At 52.2% G+C, this 22,799-nt stretch overlaps 1 non-coding gene and 4 pseudogenes across 1 annotated transcript; all 5 read right to left on the bottom strand.

Annotated features, from left to right (window-relative positions):
* Positions 1 to 1,465: 1,465 nt before the first annotated feature.
* Positions 1,466 to 1,555, bottom strand: LOC137354829 (U2 spliceosomal RNA; annotated as a pseudogene).
* An 8,203-nt stretch (positions 1,556 to 9,758) lies between these two features.
* On the bottom strand, positions 9,759 to 9,855 carry LOC137354820 (U2 spliceosomal RNA; annotated as a pseudogene).
* A 386-nt stretch (positions 9,856 to 10,241) lies between these two features.
* On the bottom strand, positions 10,242 to 10,423 carry LOC137354142 (U2 spliceosomal RNA). Its single transcript, XR_010970290.1, has one exon. It is a non-coding gene; the product is annotated as a U2 spliceosomal RNA (small nuclear RNA).
* Positions 10,424 to 17,838: 7,415 nt separating this feature from the next.
* Positions 17,839 to 17,944, bottom strand: LOC137354830 (U2 spliceosomal RNA; annotated as a pseudogene).
* Positions 17,945 to 18,332: 388 nt separating this feature from the next.
* Positions 18,333 to 18,510, bottom strand: LOC137354444 (U2 spliceosomal RNA; annotated as a pseudogene).
* Between the last annotated feature and the right edge of the window lie 4,289 nt (positions 18,511 to 22,799).

Below are 22,799 nucleotides of genomic sequence, written 5' to 3'. Positions count from 1 at the left end.
GTCTGTCGGACTGTGAATACGTTACCGAGCCGTCCTCTTCCTTCAGGCTGCTGATAACAGAGCTCTCTCTGTGTACCTTTTGGAAGAAGTAACGCGAGCACGTCTCATCCTGCTCAATGGAGCGGACTCTGGACCGGAAGATGATCTTGGAGGCCTCCTTGGCAAAGAGCGAGGCCTGCTGGCTCTTCACCTCTTGGAGGTCCTCCTTGACCTCGACCCCCATTGACTGCAACCGGAGTAGATTTTGCATAATTTTCTGGAGTCGGGACAGTTCCCTCTGTCTCTCTCTCGCCTTCTGAACACCTTTGCGGATGAAGAACCTCTTGTTGTTCTCCTTGATCGCTTGCCACCAGTGAACTGGAGACTCAAAGAGGGGTTTCACGGTCCTCCAACCATTGTAATCCCTTTTGAGTTCCTCAACGTTCTCTGGGGTCAGCAGTGTCGCATTGAGCTTCCACGTCCCTCTGCCAACCCGCTGGTCGTCCTGTAAGTGACAGTCGGCCAGTAAGAGGCAGTGGTCGGAGAAGAACACCGGCTTGACGTCGGTGGATCCGACCGTGACAGCACGGGACACAAACAGGAAGTCAATCCTGGAACGGGCAGACCCGTCCGATCTTGACCATGTGTATCTGCGCTGCGCTCCGTCTGCAGGTTTGCTGAAGACGCCGTGCAGTTTGGCATCTGGTTTTTCATGCAGGGGTGACATCGGGGGCGTCTTGTAGGCAGCAAGGATTGGGCTGTCTTCTACTGTTTCCCTCTGTTCCTCCTTGAAAACATCACTACTCCCGGCTTCCCGGAGATGAGGTGCACCAAACGTGTCTTTGCTCTTGGTGTCCCGGAGCTGGGTTGTGTTGGCCATGTCGTTAGGTGTGGCGCCTTGGGGTTGGGGTATGTCAGGCCCATCACAGCTTCCCGTGCCCGGGGGCTTTATCTTCCATCTCCTTTCAGTTCTGCCGTCTCTTTTGAAGGGGCTGTCGTTCCAGCACTTCTTCGTTCAGTGAAAAGGAGAAGCAATAACCTGCAAACTGCGGTTCTTGCGTGCGTCAGGCCCGGCGTCCGGCCTCTAGGTCAAAGTAACCATGGGGTGGGCGAGCTGAGGGTGAAAGAGGCGACGGCAGGCGATCTTTGAGCAAGAGCTCCTTTTGTTGCTGGGCCTTGCAACCAGCAAGGAAAGCACGCGTGCATGCGCAGCCATTCCTTGCGCTTCTCTGCGAGACATTGCATCGAAAAAAAAGCACATGCGACTGGGAGCAAAGGGCAGCCTGCAGCTGCTCGATAATCCAACAGGGGGCAGCATGGGGCCCTGTCGCGACCTCACGGCGCAGATGGAGGCCCGCACAGAAGTTGAGCTCAGCAGCACAGCCAAGGAAAGAAAGCATCTGAAAATGCGACCGAGCAGCAGCGCAGTTGCTTTTCCAAATTCTATTTTTCAGCAGAGTTCTCGCCCCCATGGAGTGGGGAAGCTGCACCGCTCCTGGAGACACTGCAATACCAGGCCGATGCATGGAGTGGACGGAGCAAGCCCCTGTTCCATCTCCCTGTCCCAAAAATCAAAGCTCGGTGGAACGGTAAGCTGCAGGAAGGACATAGAGAGGCTGCAAAGAGATAGAGACAGGTTAAGTAAGTGGGCAACAAGATGGAAAATGGTGTATAATGTCGGGAAATGTGAAGTTGATCACTTCGGTTGTAAAAATAGAAAAGCAGAATTTTTTTCAAAGGTGTGAATCTGCCGAGTGTTGATGTTCAGACAGACTTGGGAATATTTGTCCAAGAAATGCACAAAGTTAACATGGAGCTGCAGCAGGCTATTAGGAAGGCAAATGGCATGTTAGCCTTTATTGCAAGAGGGTTGGAGTACAGGAATAAAGAAGTCTTACTAAAATTGTGCCAATCTTTGCTGAGACCGCACCTGGAATATTGTGTGCAGTTTTGGTCTCCACTTTTAAGAAAGGATATACTTGCACTGGAGGCAGTGCAGCGAAGATTTACTAAATTGGTCCCTGGGATGAGGCGGTGGTCCTATTTTGAGAGGCTGAGTAAATTGGGCCTATATTCTCTGGAGTTTAGAAGAATGAGAGGTGATCTAATTGAGACATACAACATTATGAAAGGGCTTGATAGGGTAGAAGCTGAGGGATTATTTCTGCTGGTCGGGGAATCTAGAACACGGGGGCACAGTCTCAGGATAAGGGGCCGATCATTCAGGACTGAGATGAAGAGAAATTACTGCATTCAAAGAGTTGTGAATCTTTGGAATTCTCTACCCCTGACGGTTGTGGATGCTCCGACATTGTATATATTTAAGGCTGGGATAGATAGATTTTTGGTCTTGTTGGGAATTAAGGGATATGGGAAGCAGGCAGGAAAGTGGAATTGAAGCCCAAGATCAGCCATGATCATATTAAATGGTGCAGATGGACCATATGGTCTATTCCTGCTCCTATTTCTTGTGTTTTTGAGAACAAGTTTATTAAGTTTCATGCAAACTATTGCAATAAATTCAGGCAGTGCTATACATTCTAACGTGGGCGAGATACTTCCTGGATGAGGAAGGCACATTTTTTTATTGCAGCTTTCTCCTTGTTTCTCTCTCTTGCCTTTTCCCTTTGTTTTCTTGTTTCTGGTTCTCTCCACCGTGCAGAACTGACCAGTAGTTTCTCTTTTATCCTGGGTCTTATCCAATTAACCTTCTCAAGGTCTTTGCATCCTGTGCCTTCTTATCAACTTGAGAGAGACCTGCTAGACAGTTCTCAGCCAGCTCTTCAAGGACTATTAGCTCCAGGTGCAGTGGGCTTGTTACAGTTTGACATAATTTGCCACAGTGCCTCTGCCTTGGCATCTTTTGTATTATGCCCCATTTTTTCTACTTTTTTATACGACAAGAATTCTTTCGTAGGGTTAAAGGTTTAATAATCTTACAGGTTTTAGAAACAATAATCAGGGAAAAAAATCAACAGACATTTGGAGAGGTTTCAATTAATTAAGGATAGCCAGCACAGATTTGTAAAAGGCAGATCATGCTTGACAAATCGAATTACATTTTTTAATGAAGTAACAGAGACGGTTGATGAAGGAAATGCGGTGAATGTTCTTGAGATGGATTTTAAGAAAGCATTCGATAAGGTACCACCGTGTCCAATTGGATAAAAATGGCTAAAGGAAAGAAAAGAGCAAGTTGTGGTAAATGGTTGTTTTTCACCCTGGAAGATGGTAGACAGTGGTGTTCTCCAAATGTCAGTGCTAGAACCACTGCATTTTTTGCTATATATAAATGACTTGGATCTTGGAATACAGAGTAGAATCTCAAAATTTGTTAATGATACCAAACTTGGAGCTGTGGCAAACAGTGAGGATGATACAAATTGCCTGTAACAATACATAGATAGGCTAGCAGAATGGGCAGACAAGTGGCAAATAGAATCGAATACAGACCAGTGTGAGGTGATGTATTTTGGTAGAAGGGATGGGTGAGCCATTATAGACTTAATGGCCGTGCAATCTAAAGATGTAGGAAGGAACAGAGGGACTTGGGGGTGCATGAGCATCGAAGTTTGAAGGTAGCTGAACATAGGGAGAGAATGGTTAGCAAAGCATATGGGATCTTGGGTTTCATAAATAGAGGCATTGAGTACAAAAGCAGGAAAGTTATGCTGAACCTTTATAAAGCTCTGGCTAGGCCCCAACTGGAGAATTGTGTCTAGTTCTGGTCACCACACTTTAGGAAGGATGTGAGAATCCTTGAGAGGGTGCAGAGGAGATTTAGCAGAATGGTACCTGGGATGGGGGATTTTAGTTACAAAGTTAGGTTGGAAAAGTTGGGCTTGTTCTCCCTCGAGCAAAGGAGATTGAGGGGAGATTTGATAGAGGTGTACAAGAGCATGACAGGCTTAGGTAAGTTAGACAAGGTAAAACGGTTCCCATTAACTGCTGGTACAAGGTCTAGGGAACGCTGATTGAAGGTTTTGGACAAGAGAGGCAGGTGGAATGTGAGGAAGAAGCTTTTTTTATTCAGCAAGTGGGAATGACCTGGAACTCGCTGCCCACGAGGGCGGTAGAAAGGGAGACACTCAATGATTTCAAAAGTAAATTGTATGGACACTTGAAGGGCTATGGGAATCGAGCAGAGGAGTGAGTCTGACTGGATTGCTCCATGGAACGCCAGTATGGACTGATGGGCTGAATAGCCTCCTTATATCCGGTAAATGACTCTATGGCTCTAATTCATAATCATAAGATCATAAGGACTAGGAGCAGGAGTCGGCCGTCCGGCCCGTCGAGCCTGCTCCGCCATTCAATAAGATCATGGCTGATCTTTTTGTGGACTCAGATCCACTTACCCGCGCTCTCACCGTATCCCTTAATTCCTTTATTGTTCAAAAAGATATCTACCTTAGCTTTAAAGACGTTTACTGAAGAAGCGTCAACTACTTCACTGGGCAAAGAATTCCATAGATTAACAACCCTCTGGGTGAAGAAGTTCCTTCTTAATTCAGTCCTAAATCTGCTCCCTCTAATCTTGAGGCTATGCCCTCTTGTCCTCGCTTCACCTGCCAGTGGAAACATCCTCTCTACTTGTATCTTATCTATTCCCTTCATGATTTTATATGTTTCTATAAGATCCCCCCTCATTCTTCTGAACTCCAATGAATATAATCCCAACGTCTTGCCACTGGTTTGGGTGGTGGCTTTGGGATGTTTTTTCTTTGTGGTTTTCCTCTGGACCACTTGCCACTGACCTGTTTGTCCATCTGCTGCCTCCTCCTCCATTGATTCTGTCTGTGGAGTCGGGGTTTCCAGGCGCTGGGTAGGTGCTGGGTCGTTGGTTTCAGCTGCCTCTCCTTCCTTCTCAGGTTGAAGTTCCTCACTGAGGAGAAAGTTGCTGGTCTCCTTTCGAACAGCGGACGCCTTCGTCGAACCTTCTCCCGGCCTATCCTTGGACCTTGCCGCCTGAGCATAGCTGAGGCAACGTTTGGGGCAGGTCTTGTAGAGATGGCCTGCCGCACCGCACAAGTTGCAACACTTCGTCTGCTTACAGTCCTTGGTCTGATGGCCTTCCTCCTTGCAGTTCTTGCAAACAACCGTGCTGCAGTTGGCTGCCATGTGACCAGATTTGCCACAGGTGCGGCAAACTCTGGGCTGTCCAGCGTAGACCAAGAAGCCTCGACTTCCCCCGATAGCTAAGCTGGAGGGAGGGTGGATGATGGCTCCACTGGGATCCACCTTCAAGATCACCTTGACCCGCCGCTTGCTGGTCCAGATCCCAGAGGGGTCCTTGACATCAGTACTGCTGCCGGCCACCTCGACGTACCTGGCGAGAAAGGTGAGTTCATCCACCACCGGAACATGGGGGTTGTAGAGGTGAATCGTCACCACCCGGTCCCGTTGTGACGGAAGCGTGAAGAGCGGCTCCGCTGTGAGGATCGACAGTGGCGCCCGGTCCCCTTTCTCCTTGAACGGCTTCAGGAACTTGATGCATCCCGCCACGTTCCGGAACGTCACGTCGAAGTATCCACTGCTGGGGAAATCCTGCAGGCAGAAGACGTCCGTCGCTTGAAATCCGCAGCAATCGAAGAGAATTTTCTTGATGAAGAAGGTGCGATCGACCGGTGCATCTCCTTCCTTGTCCTTCACGACCACCCGAACGGTGTTGCGCACTCCCTGGCCCGAAGCTCGAAAATTGGTTATAGCCATTTTACTCAAAGCTTCCCCAGGATCAAAAGGCAATGATCATGGTCTCTTCTCAATCAAATAAGCACTGAGAAGAACAGATTTTTTTTTTTTATTTCCAAAATATACTTTATTCATAAAAATCTGTAAAAATTACATTGCCAAACAGTTTCCAAACAGCACCAAAAAATACAAACATTGCAAGGGAGATCAGTTTCCTTCAATACTGTCATGAGTTTCTTCCCAACCCTTCCGTTTCACAATTGTCATGTCAATTACAGTTTTACATTTACAGCAATTGAGAATATTAACAATACAGTTGGAGGGGTTTCCCATTGATCCAGCCCCTCAGTCCAGCTTGGTGGGGGAACCTAACACTGTGGTCTTTCCCCATTGAGCCTTTGCTGCGGCTGCCCCAAGCTTTAGTGCGTCCCTCAGCACGTAGTCCTGGACCTTGGAATGTGCCAGTCTGCAACATTCGGTGGTGGACAACTCTTTGCGCTGGAAGACCAGCAAGTTTCGGGCAACAGTTTTTTTTTTTTTTATATTTCCAAAATATACTTTATTCATAAAAATCTGTAAAAATTACATTGCCAAACAGTTTCCAAACAGCACGAAAAAATACAAACATTGCAAAAGAGATCAGTTTCTTTCAATAATGTCATGAGTTTCTTCCCAACCCTTCCGTTTCACAATTGTCATGTCAATTACAGTTTTACATTTACAGCAATTGAGAATATTAACGATACAGTTCGAGGGGCTTCCCATGGTTCCAGCCCCTCAGTCCAGCTTGGTGGGGGAACCTTACACTGTGGTCTTTCCCCATTGAGCCTTTGCTGCGGCTGCCCCAAGCTTTAGTGCGTCCCTCAGCACGTAGTCCTGGACCTTGGAATGTGCCAGTCTGCAACATTCGGTGGTGGACAACTCTTTGCGCTGGAAGACCAGCAAGTTTCGGGCAGACCAAAGAGCGTCTTTCACCGAATTGATAGTCCTCCAGCAGCAGTTGATGTTTGTCTCGGTGTGCGTCCCTGGGAACAGCCCGTAGAGCACAGACTCCTGTGTTACAGAGCTGCTTGGGATGAACCTTGACAAAAACCACTGCATCTCTTTCCACACCTGCTTTGCAAAGGCACATTCCAGGAGGAGGTGGGCGACCGTCTCTTCCCCACCACAGCCAACGCGGGGGCACTGTGCGGAGGGGGCGAGACTTCGGGTGTGCATGAAGGATCTGACGGGGAGGGCCCTTCTCACCACCAGCCAAGCTACGTCTTGGTGCTTGTTTGAAAGTTCTGGTGATGAGGCATTCCGCCAAATGACTTTGACGGTCTGCTCGGGGAACCATCCGACAGGATCCACCGTTTCCTTTTCCCGTAGGGCCTTGAGGACATTCCGTGCAGACCACTGCCTGATGGACCGGTGGTCAAAGGTGTTTTCCCGCAGAAACTGCTCCACGAAGGATAGGTGGTACGGCGCCGTCCAACTACATGGTGCGTTCCGCGGCAATGTGACCAGGCCCATCCTTCGCAACACCGGGGACAGATAGAACCTCAGCACGTAGTGACACTTGGAGTTTGCGTACTGGGGATCTACACATAGCTTGATGCAGCCGCACACGAAGGTGGTCATCAGGATGAGGGCCACGTTGGGTACATTTTTCCCGCCCTTGTCCAGAGATTTGAACATCGTGTCCCTCCGGACCCGGTCCATTTTAGATCCCCAGACGAAGCGGAAAGTGGCTCGGGTGACTGCCACGGCGCAGGAGTGGGGTATGGGCCAGACCTGCGCCACGTAGAGCAACAACGTGAGCGCCTCGCACCTGATGACCAGGTTCTTACCCACAATGGAGAGAGATCGCTGCCCCCACATGCCCAACTTTTGTCGTACCTTGGCTACTCGCTCCTCCCATGTTTTGGTGCACGCCCCGGCACTTCCGAACCATGTCCCCAGCACCTTCAGGTAATCTGACCTGACGGTGAAGGGGACAAAGGATCGGTCAGCCCAGTTCCCAAAGAACATGGCCTCGCTCTTGCCGTGGTTAACTTTGGCTCCCGAGGCCAGTTCGAACTGGTCGCAGATGCTCATCAGTCTGCGCACGGACAGCGGATCCGAGCAGAAGACGGCGACGTCATCCATGTACAGGGAGGTTTTGACCTGAGTGCCTCCGCTGCCTGGGATTGTCACCCCTCTTATGCTCGCATCCTTCCTAATAGACTCAGCAAAGGGTTCAATACAGCAAACAAACAAGACCGGGGACAGAGGACAGCCCTGTCTGACTCCAGATTTGATCGGGAAACTTTCAGATTCCCACCCGTTGATTGACACTGCGCTACTGATGTTTGTGTAGAGCAGTTGGATCCAATTGCAGATTCCCTCCCCAAACCCCATTTTAGGTGTGCGATATCCTGTCAAAAGCCTTCTCCTGGTCCAGACTGATGAGGCAGGTGTCCACCCTCCTGTCCCGTACGTAGGCGATCGTATCCCTGAGTAGCGCGAGACTATCAGAGATCTTCCTGCCGGGTACAGTACAGGTCTGATCGGGGTGAATCACCAACTCCAGAGCAGACTTGACTCGACTGGCTATGACTTTGGACAGAATCTTGTAATCAACATTAAGCAGTGAGATGGGCCGCCAATTTCTGATTTCTGCCCTCTCCCCCTTCTGCTTGTAAATGAGGGTGATGATGCCTCTTCTCATGGATTCTGACATGCTGCCGGCCAGGAGCATACTCTCGTATACTTCCAGCAGGTCCGGGCCGACCCAGTCCCACAGGGACGAGTACAACTCGACCGGTAAGCCGTCGCTCCCGGGAGTTTTACTCGTCTCGAAAGACTCGACGGCCTTTGTCAGCTCGTCCAGAATTAGCGGCTTGTCCAGTCTCTCCCTCCTGCTGTCATCTAGGACCTCTGTGATAGATGACAGGAAGGACTGGGAGGCTCTGCTGTCTGTGGGCTTCGCGTCATACAGCCCAGCATAAAAGGATTTGCTGATCCTTAGTATGTCGGACTGCGAAGACGTTACCGAGCCATCTTCTTCCTTCAGGCTGCTGATAACAGAGCTCTCTCTGTGTACCTTTTGGAAGAAGTAACGCGAGCACGTCTCATCCTGCTCGATGGAGCGGACTCTGGACCGGAAGATGATCTTGGAGGCCTCCTTGGCAAAGAGCGAGGCCTGCTGGCTCTTCACCTCTTGGAGGTCCTCCTTGACCTCGACCCCCATTGACTGCAACCGGAGTAGATTTTGCATAATTTTCTGGAGTCGGGACAGTTCCCTCTGTCTCTCTCTCGCCTTCTGAACACCTTTGTGGATGAAGAACCTCTTGATGTTCTCCTTTATCGCTTCCCACCAGTGAACTGGAGACTCAAAGAGGGGTTTCACGGTCCTCCAACCTTTGTAATCCCTTTTGAGTTCCTCAACGTTCTCTGGGGTCAGCAGTGTCGCATTGAGCTTCCACGTCCCTCTGCCAACCCGCTGGTCGTCCTGTAAGTGACAGTCGGCCAGTAAGAGGCAGTGGTCGGAGAAGAACACCGGCTTGACGTCGGTGGATCCGACCGTGACAGCACGGGACACAAACAGGAAGTCAATCCTGGAACGGGCAGACCCGTCCGATGTTGACCATGTGTATCTGCGCTGCGCTCCGTCTGCAGGTTTGCTGAAGACGTCGTGCAGTTTGGCATCCTTAACTGTTTCTATGAGGAATCTGGACGTAGCTTCCAGTTTGCCGTCGTCACTGCCGGATCGTCCAGCCGCATCGATGATGCAGTTGAAGTCACCGCCTAGAATGACCGGCCTGGACGTCGCCAGCAGCAGTGGGAGCTGCTGGAAGACAGTCAGCCGCTCACTGCGTTGTACCGGGGCGTACACGTTGATCAACCGGAGCGGAGCGTTGTTGTACATCACGTCTGCTACGAGGAGGCGGCCGCCCACCACCTCCTTAACTTCGGAGATGGTGAAGTTACCTCCCCGCAGCAGAATACCCAGGCCGGAGGAACGGCAGTCATTACCCCCCGACCAGATCGATGGCCCGTGGGACCACCATCGCGACCACTGCCTGTAGGTGCTGAGGTGTGGTATTCCACACTCCTGCAGAAACAGTAGGTCAGCTTTGACCTTGGCAAGGTAATCCAAGGTTGAAAAGTTTCGGGCAACAGTTACTACACTTGATCTTAGCCAAAAGGCCGAGAAGCGATGGCTGTAAATCTGCGTTTGCTGCGCGCGTCAGGCCCGGCGTGCGGCCTCAACGTCAAAGTAGCCGCCGGGTGGGCGAGCCTAGGGCGAAAGAGGCGATGGCGGGCGGTCTTTGAGCCAGAGCTCCTTTTGTTGCCGGGCCTTGCAAGCAGAAAGGAAAGCACGCGTGCATGCCACGCGCAGCCATTCCTTGCGCTTCTGCGCGAGGCATTGCGCAGGAAAAAAGACACGCGCGCGCTGGGCAGCAAAGGGCGGCCTGCAACTGCGGGGCAATCCAACAGGGGGCAGCGTAGCGCCCACGGAAAACTGCAGCAAAGTCAGCCGAGCAGCAGCGCCGTCACTATTGCGAATTCTATTTTTCAGCAGGGGTCTCGCCCCCATGGAGGGGGGAAGCTGCACCGCTCCTGGAAACACTGCAATACCAGGTGGATGCATGGAGTGGACGGGGCAAGCCCCTGCTCCATCTCCCTGTCCCAAAAATCAATTTAATATTTGGTCCCCAGATAGGGGACGTATCAGATATTAAACTGATAAGAACAGATACTACTTTTTTTTTTATTTCCAAAATATACTTTATTCATAAAACTCTGTAAAAATTACATTGCCAAACAGTTTCCAAACAGCACGAAAAAATACAAACATTGCAAAAGAGATCAGTTTCTTTCAATAATGTCATGAGTTTCTTCCCAACCCTTCCGTTTCACAATTGTCATGTCAATTACAGTTTTACATTTACAGCAATTGAGAATATTAACGATACAGTTCGAGGGGCTTCCCATGGTTCCAGCCCCTCAGTCCAGCTTGGTGGGGGAACCTTACACTGTGGTCTTTCCCCATTGAGCCTTTGCTGCGGCTGCCCCAAGCTTTAGTGCGTCCCTCAGCACGTAGTCCTGGACCTTGGAATGTGCCAGTCTGCAACATTCGGTGGTGGACAACTCTTTGCGCTGGAAGACCAGCAAGTTTCGGGCAGACCAAAGGGCGTCTTTCACCGAATTGATAGTCCTCCAGCAGCAGTTGATGTTTGTCTCGGTGTGCGTCCCTGTGAACAGCCCGCAGAGCACAGACTCCTGTGTTACAGAGCTGCTTGGGATGAACCTTGACAAAAACCACTGCATCTCTTTCCACACCTGCTTTGCAAAGGCACATTCCAGGAGGAGGTGGGCGACCGTCTCTTCCCCACCACAGCCAACGCGGGGGCACTGTGCGGAGGGGGCGAGACTTCGGGTGTGCATGAAGGATCTGACGGGGAGGGCCCTTCTCACCACCAGCCAAGCTACGTCTTGGTGCTTGTTTGAAAGTTCTGGTGATGAGGCATTCCGCCAAATGACTTTGACGGTCTGCTCGGGGAACCATCCGACAGGATCCACCGTTTCCTTTTCCCGTAGGGCCTTGAGGACATTCCGTGCAGACCACTGCCTGATGGACCGGTGGTCAAAGGTGTTTTCCCGCAGAAACTGCTCCACGAAGGATAGGTGGTACGGCTCCGCCCAACTGCATGGTGCGTTCCGCGGCAATGTGACCAGGCCCATCCTTCGCAACACCGGGGACAGATAGAACCTCAGCACGTAGTGACACTTGGAGTTTGCGTACTGGGGATCTACACATAGCTTGATGCAGCCGCACACGAAGGTGGTCATCAGGATGAGGGCCACGTTGGGTACATTTTTCCCGCCCTTGTCCAGAGATTTGAACATCGTGTCCCTCCGGACCCGGTCCATTTTAGATCCCCAGACGAAGCGGAAAATGGCTCGGGTGACTGCCACGGCGCAGGAGTGGGGTATGGGCCAGACCTGCGCCACGTAGAGCAACAACGTGAGCGCCTCGCACCTGATGACCAGGTTCTTACCCACAATGGAGAGAGATCGCTGCCCCCACATGCCCAACTTTTGTCGTACCTTGGCTACTCGCTCCTCCCAGGTTTTGGTGCACGCCCCGGCACTTCCGAACCATGTCCCCAGCACCTTCAGGTAATCTGACCTGACGGTGAAGGGGACAAAGGATCGGTCAGCCCAGTTCCCAAAGAACATGGCCTCGCTCTTGCCGTGGTTAACTTTGGCTCCCGAGGCCAGTTCGAACTGGTCGCAGATGCTCATCAGTCTGCGCACGGACAGCGGATCCGAGCAGAAGACGGCGACGTCATCCATGTACAGGGAGGTTTTGACCTGAGTGCCTCCGCTGCCTGGGATTGTCACCCCTCTTATGCTCGCATCCTTCCTAATAGACTCAGCAAAGGGTTCAATACAGCAAACAAACAAGACCGGGGACAGAGGGCAGCCCTGTCTGACTCCAGATTTGATCGGGAAACTTTCCGATTCCCACCCGTTGATTGAGACTGCGCTACTGATGTTTGTGTCGAGCAGTTGGATCCAATTGCAGATTCCCTCCCCAAACCCCATTTTGGAAAGCACGTCCATCATGTAGGTGTGCGATATCCTGTCAAAAGCCTTCTCCTGGTCCAGGCTGATGAGGCAGGTGTCCACCCTCCTGTCCCGTACGTAGGCGATCGTATCCCTGAGTAGCGCGAGGCTATCAGAAATCTTCCTGCCGGGTACAGTACAGGTCTGATCGGGGTGAATCACCAGCTCCAGAGCAGACTTGACTCGACTGGCTATGACTTTGGACAGAATTTTGTAATCAACATTAAGCAGTGAAATGGGCCGCCAATTTCTGATTTCTACCCTCTCCCCCTTCTGCTTGTAAATGAGGGTGATGATGCCTTTTCTCATGGATTCTGACATGCTAATAAGAACAGATTTTTTTTTTTTTTTTTTTATTTCCAAAATATACTTTATTCATAAAAATCTGTAAAAATTACATTGCCAAACAGTTTCCAAACAGCACCAAAAAATACAAACATTGCAAGGGAGATCAGTTTCCTTCAATACTGTCATGAGTTTCTTCCCAACCCTTCCGTTTCACAATTGTCATGTCAATTACAGTTTTACATTTACAGCAATTCAGAATATTAACGATACAGTTCGAGGGGTTTCCCATGGATCCAGCCCCTCAGTCTAGCTTGGTGGGGGAACCTTACACTGTGGTCTTTCCCCATTGAGCCTTTGCTGCGGCTGCCCCAAGCTTTAGTGCGTCCCTCAGCACGTAGTCCTGGACCTTGGAATGTGCCAGTCTGCAACATTCGGTGGTGGACAACTCTTTGCGCTGGAAGACCAGCAAGTTTCGGGCAGACCAAAGGGCGTCTTTCACCGAATTGATAGTCCTCCAGCAGCAGTTGATGTTTGTCTCGGTGTGCGTCCCTGGGAACAGCCCGTAGAGCACAGACTCCTGTGTTACAGAGCTGCTTGGGATGAACCTTGACAAAAACCACTGCATCTCTTTCCACACCTGCTTTGCAAAGGCACATTCCAGGAGGAGGTGGGCGACCGTCTCTTCCCCACCACAGCCAACGCGGGGGCACTGTGCGGAGGGGGCGAGACTTCGGGTGTGCATGAAGGATCTGACGGGGAGGGCCCTTCTCACCACCAGCCAAGCTACGTCTTGGTGCTTGTTTGAAAGTTCTGGTGATGAGGCATTCCGCCAAATGACTTTGACGGTCTGCTCGGGGAACCATCCGACAGGATCCACCGTTTCCTTTTCCCGTAGGGCCTTGAGGACATTCCGTGCAGACCACTGCCTGATGGACCGGTGGTCAAAGGTGTTTTTCCGCAGAAACTGCTCCACGAAGGATAGGTGGTACGGCACGTCCCAACTGCACGGAGCGTTCCGCGGCAATGTGACCAGGCCCATCCTTCGCAACACCGGGGACAGATAGAACCTCAGCACGTAGTGACACTTGGAGTTTGCGTACTGGGGATCTACACATAGCTTGATGCAGCCGCACACGAAGGTGGTCATCAGGATGAGGGCCACGTTGGGTACATTTTTCCCGCCCATGTCCAGAGATTTGAACATCGTGTCCCTCCGGACCCGGTCCATTTTAGATCCCCAGACGAAGCGGAAAATGGCTCGGGTGACTGCCACGGCGCAGGAGTGGGGTATGGGCCAGACCTGCGCCACGTAGAGCAACAACGTGAGCGCCTCGCACCTGATGACCAGGTTCTTACCCACAATGGAGAGAGATCGCTGCCCCCACGTGCCCAACTTTTGTCGTACCTTGGCTACTCGCTCCTCCCATGTTTTGGTGCACGCCCCGGCACTTCCGAACCATATCCCCAGCAAGTTCAGGTAATCTGACCTGACGGTGAAGGGGACAAAGGATCGGTCAGCCCAGTTCCCAAAGAACATGGCCTCGCTCTTGCCGTGGTTAACTTTGGCTCCCGAGGCCAGTTCGAACTGGTCGCAGATGCTCATCAGTCTGCGCACGGACAGCGGATCCGAGCAGAAGACGGCGACGTCATCCATGTACAGGGAGGTTTTGACCTGAGTGCCTCCGCTGCCTGGGATTGTCACCCCTCTTATGCTCGCATCCTTCCTAATAGACTCAGCAAAGGGTTCAATACAGCAAACAAACAAGACCGGGGAAAGAGGACAGCCCTGTCTGACTCCAGATTTGATCGGGAAACTTTCAGATTCCCACCCGTTGATTGAGACTGCGCTACTGATGTTTGTGTAGAGCAGTTGGATCCAATTGCAGATTCCCTCCCCAAACCCCATTTTGGAAAGCACGTCCATCATGTAGGTGTGCGATATCCTGTCAAAAGCCTTCTCCTGGTCCAGGCTGATGAGGCAGGTGTCCACCCTCCTGTCCCGTACGTAGGCGATCGTATCCCTGAGTAGCGCGAGGCTATCAGAGATCTTCCTGCCGGGTACAGTACAGGTCTGATCGGGGTGAATCACCAACTCCAGAGCAGACTTGACTCGACTGGCTATGACTTTGGACAGAATCTTGTAATCAACATTAAGCAGTGAGATGGGCCGCCAATTTCTGATTTCTACCCTCTCCCCCTTCTGCTTGTAAATGAGGGTGATGATGCCTTTTCTCATGGATTCTGACATGCTACCGGCCAGGAGCATACTCTCGTATACTTCCAGCAGGTCCGGGCCGACCCAGTCCCACAGGGCCGAGTACAACTCGACCGGTAAGCCGTCGCTCCCGGGAGTTTTACTCGCCTCGAAAGACTCGACGGCCTTTGTCAGCTCGTCCAGAGTTAGCGGCTTGTCCAGTCCCTCCCTCCTGCTGTCATCTAAGACCTCTGTGATAGATGACAGGAAGGACTGGGAGGCTCTGCTGTCTGTGGGCTTCGCGTCATACAGCCCAGCATAAAAGGATTTGCTGATCCTTAGTATGTCGGACTGCGAAGACGTTACCGAGCCATCTTCTTCCTTCAGGCTGCTGATAACAGAGCTCTCTCTGTGTACCTTTTGGAAGAAGTAACGCGAGCACGTCTCATCCTGCTCGATGGAGCGGACTCTGGACCGGAAGATGATCTTGGAGGCCTCCTTGGCAAAGAGCGAGGCCTGCTGGCTCTTCACCTCTTGGAGGTCCTCCTTGACCTCGACCCCCATTGACTGCAACCGGAGTAGATTTTGCATAATTTTCTGGAGTCGGGACAGTTCCCTCTGTCTCTCTCTCGCCTTCTGAACACCTTTGTGGATGAAGAACCTCTTGATGTTCTCCTTAATCGCTTCCCACCAGTGAACTGGAGACTCAAAGAGGGGTTTCACGGTCCTCCAACCTTTGTAATCCCTTTTGAGTTCCTCAACGTTCTCTGGGGTCAGCAGTGTCGCATTGAGCTTCCACGTCCCTCTGCCAACCCGCTGGTCGTCCTGTAAGTGACAGTCGGCCAGTAAGAGGCAGTGGTCGGAGAAGAACACCGGCTTGACGTCGGTGGATCCGACCGTGACAGCACGGGACACAAACAGGAAGTCAATCCTGGAACGGGCAGACCCGTCCGATCTTGACCATGTGTATCTGCGCTGCGCTCCGTCTGCAGGTTTGCTGAAGACGTCGTGCAGTTTGGCATCCTTAACTGTTTCTACTAGGAATCTGGACGTAGCGTCCAGTTTGCTGTCGTCACTGCCGGATCGTCCAGCCGCATCGATGATGCAGTTGAAGTCACCGCCTAGGATGACCGGCCTGGACGTCGCCAGCAGCAGTGGGAGCTGCTGGAAGACGGTCAGCCGCTCGCTGCGTTGTACCGGGGCGTACACGTTGATCAACCGGAGCGGAGCGTTGTTGTACATCACGTCTGCTACGAGGAGGCGGCCGCCCACCACCTCCTTAACTTCGGAGATGGTGAAGTTACCTCCCCGCAGCAGAATACCCAGGCCGGAGGAACGGCAGTCATTACCCCCCGACCAGATCGATGGCCCGTGGGACCACCATCGCGACCACTGCCTGTAGGTGCTGAGGTGTGGTATTCCACACTCCTGCAGAAACAGTAGGTCAGCTTTGACCTTGGCAAGGTAATCCAAGGTTGAAACACATCGCGTAGTCGATTTAATGCTACGCACATTAATGGAAGCAATTCTTACACCCATTTTTTACTAAAAATTAGTTGTTGCTTCCCATACCATTTGTCCTCGCTAGTCCCAGTCCTTCCCCTTCGGGATGTTCCTGCATACCCATCGTATGCGCAAGCAGTTTCACGTTGGTTGGGCTCAGAAACCCCTCCTGATTTTTCATGCAGGGTTTGTGCCGCTCGGGTGACATCGGGGGGGTCTTGTAGGCAGAGAGGATTGGGTTGTCCTCAGCTGCTTCCATCTGTTCCTCCTCGAAAACATCACAGCTCCCGGTCTCCCGGAGCTCAGGTGCGCCAGACGTGTCTTTGCTCCCGGTGTCCCGGAGCTGAGATGCGTTGGCCACGTCGTTACGTGTGGGGAATTGGGGTTGGGGCACGCCGGACCCATCACAGCTTCCAGTGCCCGGGGGCTGGGATGCTGGATCATCCATCTCGGAGTTCTGCCGCCTCTTTTGAAGGGGCTGTCGTTCCAGCATTTCCCCGTCCAGTGAAGAGGAGTTGTTGCAGTCTGATTCAGATGAAAGCCTCCTCTTGCCACTGGTTTGGGTGGTGGCTTTGGGATGTTTTTTCTTTGTGGTTTTCCTCTGGACCACTTGCCACTGACCTGTTTGTCCATCTGCTGCCTCCTCCTCCATTGATTCTGTCTGTGGAGGAGGGGTTTCCGGGCGCTGGGTAGGTGCTGGGTCGTTGGTTTCAGCCGCCTCCCCTTCCTTCTCAGGTTGAAGTTCCTCACTGCGGAGAAGGTTGCTGGTCTCCTTTCGAACAGCGGACGCCTTCGTCGAACCTTCGCCCGGCCATTCCTTGGACCTTGCCGCCTGAGCATAGCTGAGACAACGTTTGGGGCAGGTCTTGTAGAGATGGCCTGCCGCACCGCACAAGTTGCAACACTTAGTCTGCTTACAGTCCTTGGTCTGATGGCCTTCCTCCTTGCAGTTCTTGCAAACAACCGTGCTGCAGTTGGCTGCCATGTGACCAGGTTTGCCACAGGTGCGACAAACTCTGGGCTGCCCAGCGTAGACCAAGAAGCCTCGACTTCCCCCGATAGCGAAGCTGGAGGGAGGGTGGATGATGGCTCCACTGGGATCTACCTTCAAGGTCACCTTGACCTGCCGCTTGCTGGTCCAGATCCCAAAGGGGTCCTTGACATCAGTGCTGCTGCCGGCCACCTCGACGTACCTGGCGAGAAAGGTGAGTACATCCACCACCGGAACATGGGGGTTGTAGAGGTGAATCGTCACCACCCGGTCCCGTTGTGACGGAAGCGTGAAGAGCGGCTCAGCTGTGAGGATCGACAGTGGAGCCCGGTCCCCTTTCTCCTTGAACGCCTTCAGGAACTTGATGCATCCCGCCACATTCCGGAACGTCACGTCGAAGTATCCACTGCTGGGGAAATCCTGCAGGCAGAAGACATCCGTCGCTTGAAATCCGCAGCAATCGAAGAGAATTTTCTTGATGAAGAAGGTGCGATCGACCGGTGCATCTCCTTCCTTGTCCTTCACAACCACCCGAACGGTGTTGCGCACTCCCTGGCCCGAAGCTCGAAAATTGGTTATAGCCATTTCACTCAAAGCTTCCCCAGGATCAAAAGGCAATGATCATGGTCTCTTCTCAATCAAATAAGCACTGATAAGAACAGATACACTTGATCTTAGCCAAAAGGCCGAGAAGCGATGGCCGTAAAACTGCGTTTGCTGCGCGCGTCAGGCCCGGCGTGCGGCCTCTACGTCAAAGTAGCCGCCGGGTGGGCGAGCCTAGGGCGAAAGAGGCGACGGCGGGCGGTCTTTGAGCCAGAGCTCCTTTTGTTGCCGGGCCTTGCAAGCAGAAAGGAAAGCACGCGTGCATGCCACGCGCAGCCATTCCTTGCGCTTCTGCGCGAGGCATTGCGCAGGAAAAAAGACACGCGCGCGCGCTGGGCAGCAAAGGGCGGCCTGCAACTGCGGGGCAATCAAACAGGGGGCAGCGTAGCGCCCACGGAAAACTGCAGCAAAGTCAGCCGAGCAGCAGCGCCGTCACTATTGCGAATTCTATTTTTCAGCAGGGGTCTCGCCCCCATGGAGGGGGGAAGCTGCACCGCTCCTGGAAACACTGCAATACCAGGTGGATGCATGGAGTGGACGGTGCAAGCCCCTGTTCCATCTCCCTGTCCCAAAAATCAATTTAATATTTGGTCCCCAGATAGGGGACGTATCAGATATTAAACTAATAAGAACAGATTTTTTTTTTTTATTTCCAAAATATACTTTATTCATAAAAATCTGTAAAAATTACATTGCCAATCAGTTTCCAAACAGCACGAAAAAATACAAACATTGCAAAAGAGATCAGTTTCTTTCAATAATGTCATGAGTTTCTTCCCAACCCTTCCGTTTCACAATTGTCATGTCAATTACAGTTTTACATTTACAGCAATTGAGAATATTAACGATACAGTTCGAGGGGCTTCCCATGGTTCCAGCCCCTCAGTCCAGCTTGGTGGGGGAACCTTACACTGTGGTCTTTCCCCATTGAGCCTTTGCTGCGGCTGCCCCAAGCTTTAGTGCGTCCCTCAGCACGTAGTCCTGGACCTTGGAATGTGCCAGTCTGCAACATTCGGTGGTGGACAACTCTTTGCGCTGGAAGACCAGCAAGTTTCGGGCAGACCAAAGGGCGTCTTTCACCGAATTGATAGCCCTCCAGCAGCAGTTGATGTTTGTCTCGGTGTGCGTCCCTGGGAACAGCCCGTAGAGCACAGACTCCTGTGTTCCAGAGCTGCTTGGGATGAACCTTGACAAAAACCACTGCATCTCTTTCCACACCTGCTTTGCAAAGGCACATTCCAGGAGGAGGTGGGCGACCGTCTCTTCCCCACCACAGCCAACGCGGGGGCACTGTGCGGAGGGGGCGAGACTTCGGGTGTGCATGAAGGATCTGACGGGGAGGGCCCTTCTCACCACCAGCCAAGCTACGTCTTGGTGCTTGTTTGAAAGTTCTGGTGATGAGGCATTCCGCCAAATGACTTTGACGGTCTGCTCGGGGAACCATCCGACAGGATCCACCGTTTCCTTTTCCCGTAGGGCCTTGAGGACATTCCGTGCAGACCACTGCCTGATGGACCGGTGGTCAAAGGTGTTTTTCCGCAGAAACTGCTCCACGAAGGATAGGTGGTACGGCGCCGCCCAACTGCACGGAGCATTCCGCGGCAATGTGACCAGGCCCATCCTTCGCAACACCGGGGACAGATAGAGCCTCAGCACGTAGTGACACTTGGAGTTTGCGTACTGGGGATCTACACATAGCTTGATGCAGCCGCACACGAAGGTGGTCATCAGGATGAGGGCCACGTTGGGTACATTTTTCCCGCCCATGTCCAGAGATTTGAACATCGTGTCCCTCCGGACCCGGTCCATTTTAGATCCCCAGACGAAGCGGAAAATGGCTCGGGTGACTGCCACGGCGCAGGAGTGGGGTATGGGCCAGACCTGCGCCACGTAGAGCAACAACGTGAGCGCCTCGCACCTGATGACCAGGTTCTTACCCACAATGGAGAGAGATCGCTGCCCCCACATGCCCAACTTTTGTCGTACCTTGGCTACTTGCTCCTCCCATGTTTTGGTGCACGCCCCGGCACTTCCGAACCATATCCCCAGCACCTTCAGGTAATCTGACCTGACGGTGAAGGGGACAAAGGATCGGTCAGCCCAGTTCCCAAAGAACATGGCCTCGCTCTTGCCGTGGTTAACTTTGGCTCCCGAGGCCAGTTCGAACTGGTCGCAGATGCTTATCAGTCTGCGCACGGACAGCGGATCCGAGCAGAAGACGGCGACGTCATCCATGTACAGGGAGGTTTTGACCTGAGTGCCTCCGCTGCCTGGGATTGTCACCCCTCTTATGCTCGCATCCTTCCTAATAGACTCAGCAAAGGGTTCAATACAGCAAACAAACAAGACCGGGGACAGAGGACAGCCCTGTCTGACTCCAGATTTGATCGGGAAACTTTCAGATTCCCACCCGTTGATTGACACTGCGCTACTGATGTTTGTGTAGAGCAGTTGGATCCAATTGCAGATTCCCTCCCCAAACCCCATTTTGGAAAGCACGTCCATCATGTAGGTGTGCGATATCCTGTCAAAAGCCTTCTCCTGGTCCAGGCTGATAAGGCAGGTGTCCACCCTCCTGTCCCGTACGTAGGCGATCGTATCCCTGAGTAGCTCGAGGCTATCAGAGATCTTCCTGCCAAGTACAGTACAGGTCTGATCGGGGTGAATCACCAGCTCCAGAGCAGACTAGACTCGACTGGCTATGACTTTGGACAGAATCTTGGAATCAACATTAAGCAGTGAGATGGGCCGCCAAATTCTGATTTCTACCCTCTCCCCTTCTGCTTGTAAATGAGGGTGATGATGCCTTTTCTCATGGATTCTGACATGCTAATAAGAACAGATTTTTTTTTTTATTTCCAAAATATACTTTATTCATAAAAATCTGTAAAAATTACATTGCCAAACTGTTTCCAAACAGCACGAAAAAATACAAACATTGCAAAAGAGATCAGTTTCTTTCAATAATGTCATGAGTTTCTTCCCAACCCTTCCGTTTCACAATTGTCATGTCAATTACAGTTTTACATTTACAGCAATTGAGAATATTAACGATACAGTTCGAGGGGCTTCCCATGGTTCCAGCCCCTCAGTCCAGCTTGGTGGGGGAACCTTACACTGTGGTCTTTCCCCATTGAGCCTTTGCTGCGGCTGCCCCAAGCTTTAGTGCGTCCCTCAGCACGTAGTCCTGGACCTTGGAATGTGCCAGTCTGCAACATTCGGTGGTGGACAACTCTTTGCGCTGGAAGACCAGCAAGTTTCGGGCAGACCAAAGGGCGTCTTTCACCGAATTGATAGTCCTCCAGCAGCAGTTGATGTTTGTCTCGGTGTGCGTCCCTGGGAACAGCCCGTAGAGCACAGACTCCTGTGTTACAGAGCTGCTTGGGATGAACCTTGACAAAAACCACTGCATCTCTTTCCACACCTGCTTTGCAAAGGCACATTCCAGGAGGAGGTGGGCGACCGTCTCTTCCCCACCATAGCCAACGCGGGGGCACTGTGCGGAGGGGGCGAGACTTCGGGTGTGCATGAAGGATCTGACGGGGAGGGCCCTTCTCACCACCAGCCAAGCTACGTCTTGGTGCTTGTTTGAAAGTTCTGGTGATGAGGCATTCCGCCAAATGACTTTGACGGTCTGCTCGGGGAACCATCCGACAGGATCCACCGTTTCCTTTTCCCGTAGGGCCTTGAGGACATTCCGTGCAGACCACTGCCTGATGGACCGGTGGTCAAAGGTGTTTTTCCGCAGAAACTGCTCCACGAAGGATAGGTGGTACGGCGCCGTCCAACTACATGGTGCGTTCCGCGGCAATGTGACCAGGCCCATCCTTCGCAACACCGGGGACAGATAGAACCTCAGCACGTAGTGACACTTGGAGTTTGCGTACTGGGGATCTACACATAGCTTGATGCAGCCGCACACGAAGGTGGTCATCAGGATGAGGGCCACGTTGGGTACATTTTTCCCGCCCTTGTCCAGAGATTTGAACATCGTGTCCCTCCGGACCCGGTCCATTTTAGATCCCCAGACGAAGCGGAAAGTGGCTCGGGTGACTGCCACGGCGCAGGAGTGGGGTATGGGCCAGACCTGCGCCACGTAGAGCAACAACGTGAGCGCCTCGCACCTGATGACCAGGTTCTTACCCACAATGGAGAGAGATCGCTGCCCCCACATGCCCAACTTTTGTCGTACCTTGGCTACTTGCTCCTCCCATGTTTTGGTGCACGCCCCGGCACTTCCGAACCATGTCCCCAGCACCTTCAGGTAATCTGACCTGACGGTGAAGGGGACAAAGGATCGGTCAGCCCAGTTCCCAAAGAACATGGCCTCGCTCTTGCCGTGGTTAACTTTGGCTCCCGAGGCCAGTTCGAACTGGTCGCAGATGCTCATCAGTCTGCGCACGGACAGCGGATCCGAGCAGAAGACGGCGACGTCATCCATGTACAGGGAGGTTTTGACCTGAGTGCCTCCGCTGCCTGGGATTGTCACCCCTCTTATGCTCGCATCCTTCCTAATAGACTCAGCAAAGGGTTCAATACAGCAAACAAACAAGACCGGGGAAAGAGGACAGCCCTGTCTGACTCCAGATTTGATCGGGAAACTTTCAGATTCCCACCCGTTGATTGAGACTGCGCTACTGATGCTTGTGTAGAGCAGTTGGATCCAATTGCAGATTCCCTCCCCAAACCCCATTTTGGAAAGCACGTCCATCATGTAGGTGTGCGATATCCTGTCAAAAGCCTTCTCCTGGTCCAGGCTGATGAGGCAGGTGTCCACCCTCCTGTCCCGTACGTAGGCGATCGTATCCCTGAGTAGCGCGAGGCTATCAGAGATCTTCCTGCCGGGTACAGTACAGGTCTGATCGGGGTGAATCACCAGCTCCAGAGCAGACTTGACTCGACTGGCTATGACTTTGGACAGAATCTTGTAATCAACATTAAGCAGTGAGA

This window comes from Heterodontus francisci, chromosome 41 (assembly GCF_036365525.1).
Source record: "Heterodontus francisci isolate sHetFra1 chromosome 41, sHetFra1.hap1, whole genome shotgun sequence".
NCBI lineage: Eukaryota > Metazoa > Chordata > Chondrichthyes > Heterodontiformes > Heterodontidae > Heterodontus > Heterodontus francisci.
Note: the sequence above shows the minus strand (reverse complement) of the source record. Positions and strands in the feature narration are given on the sequence as shown.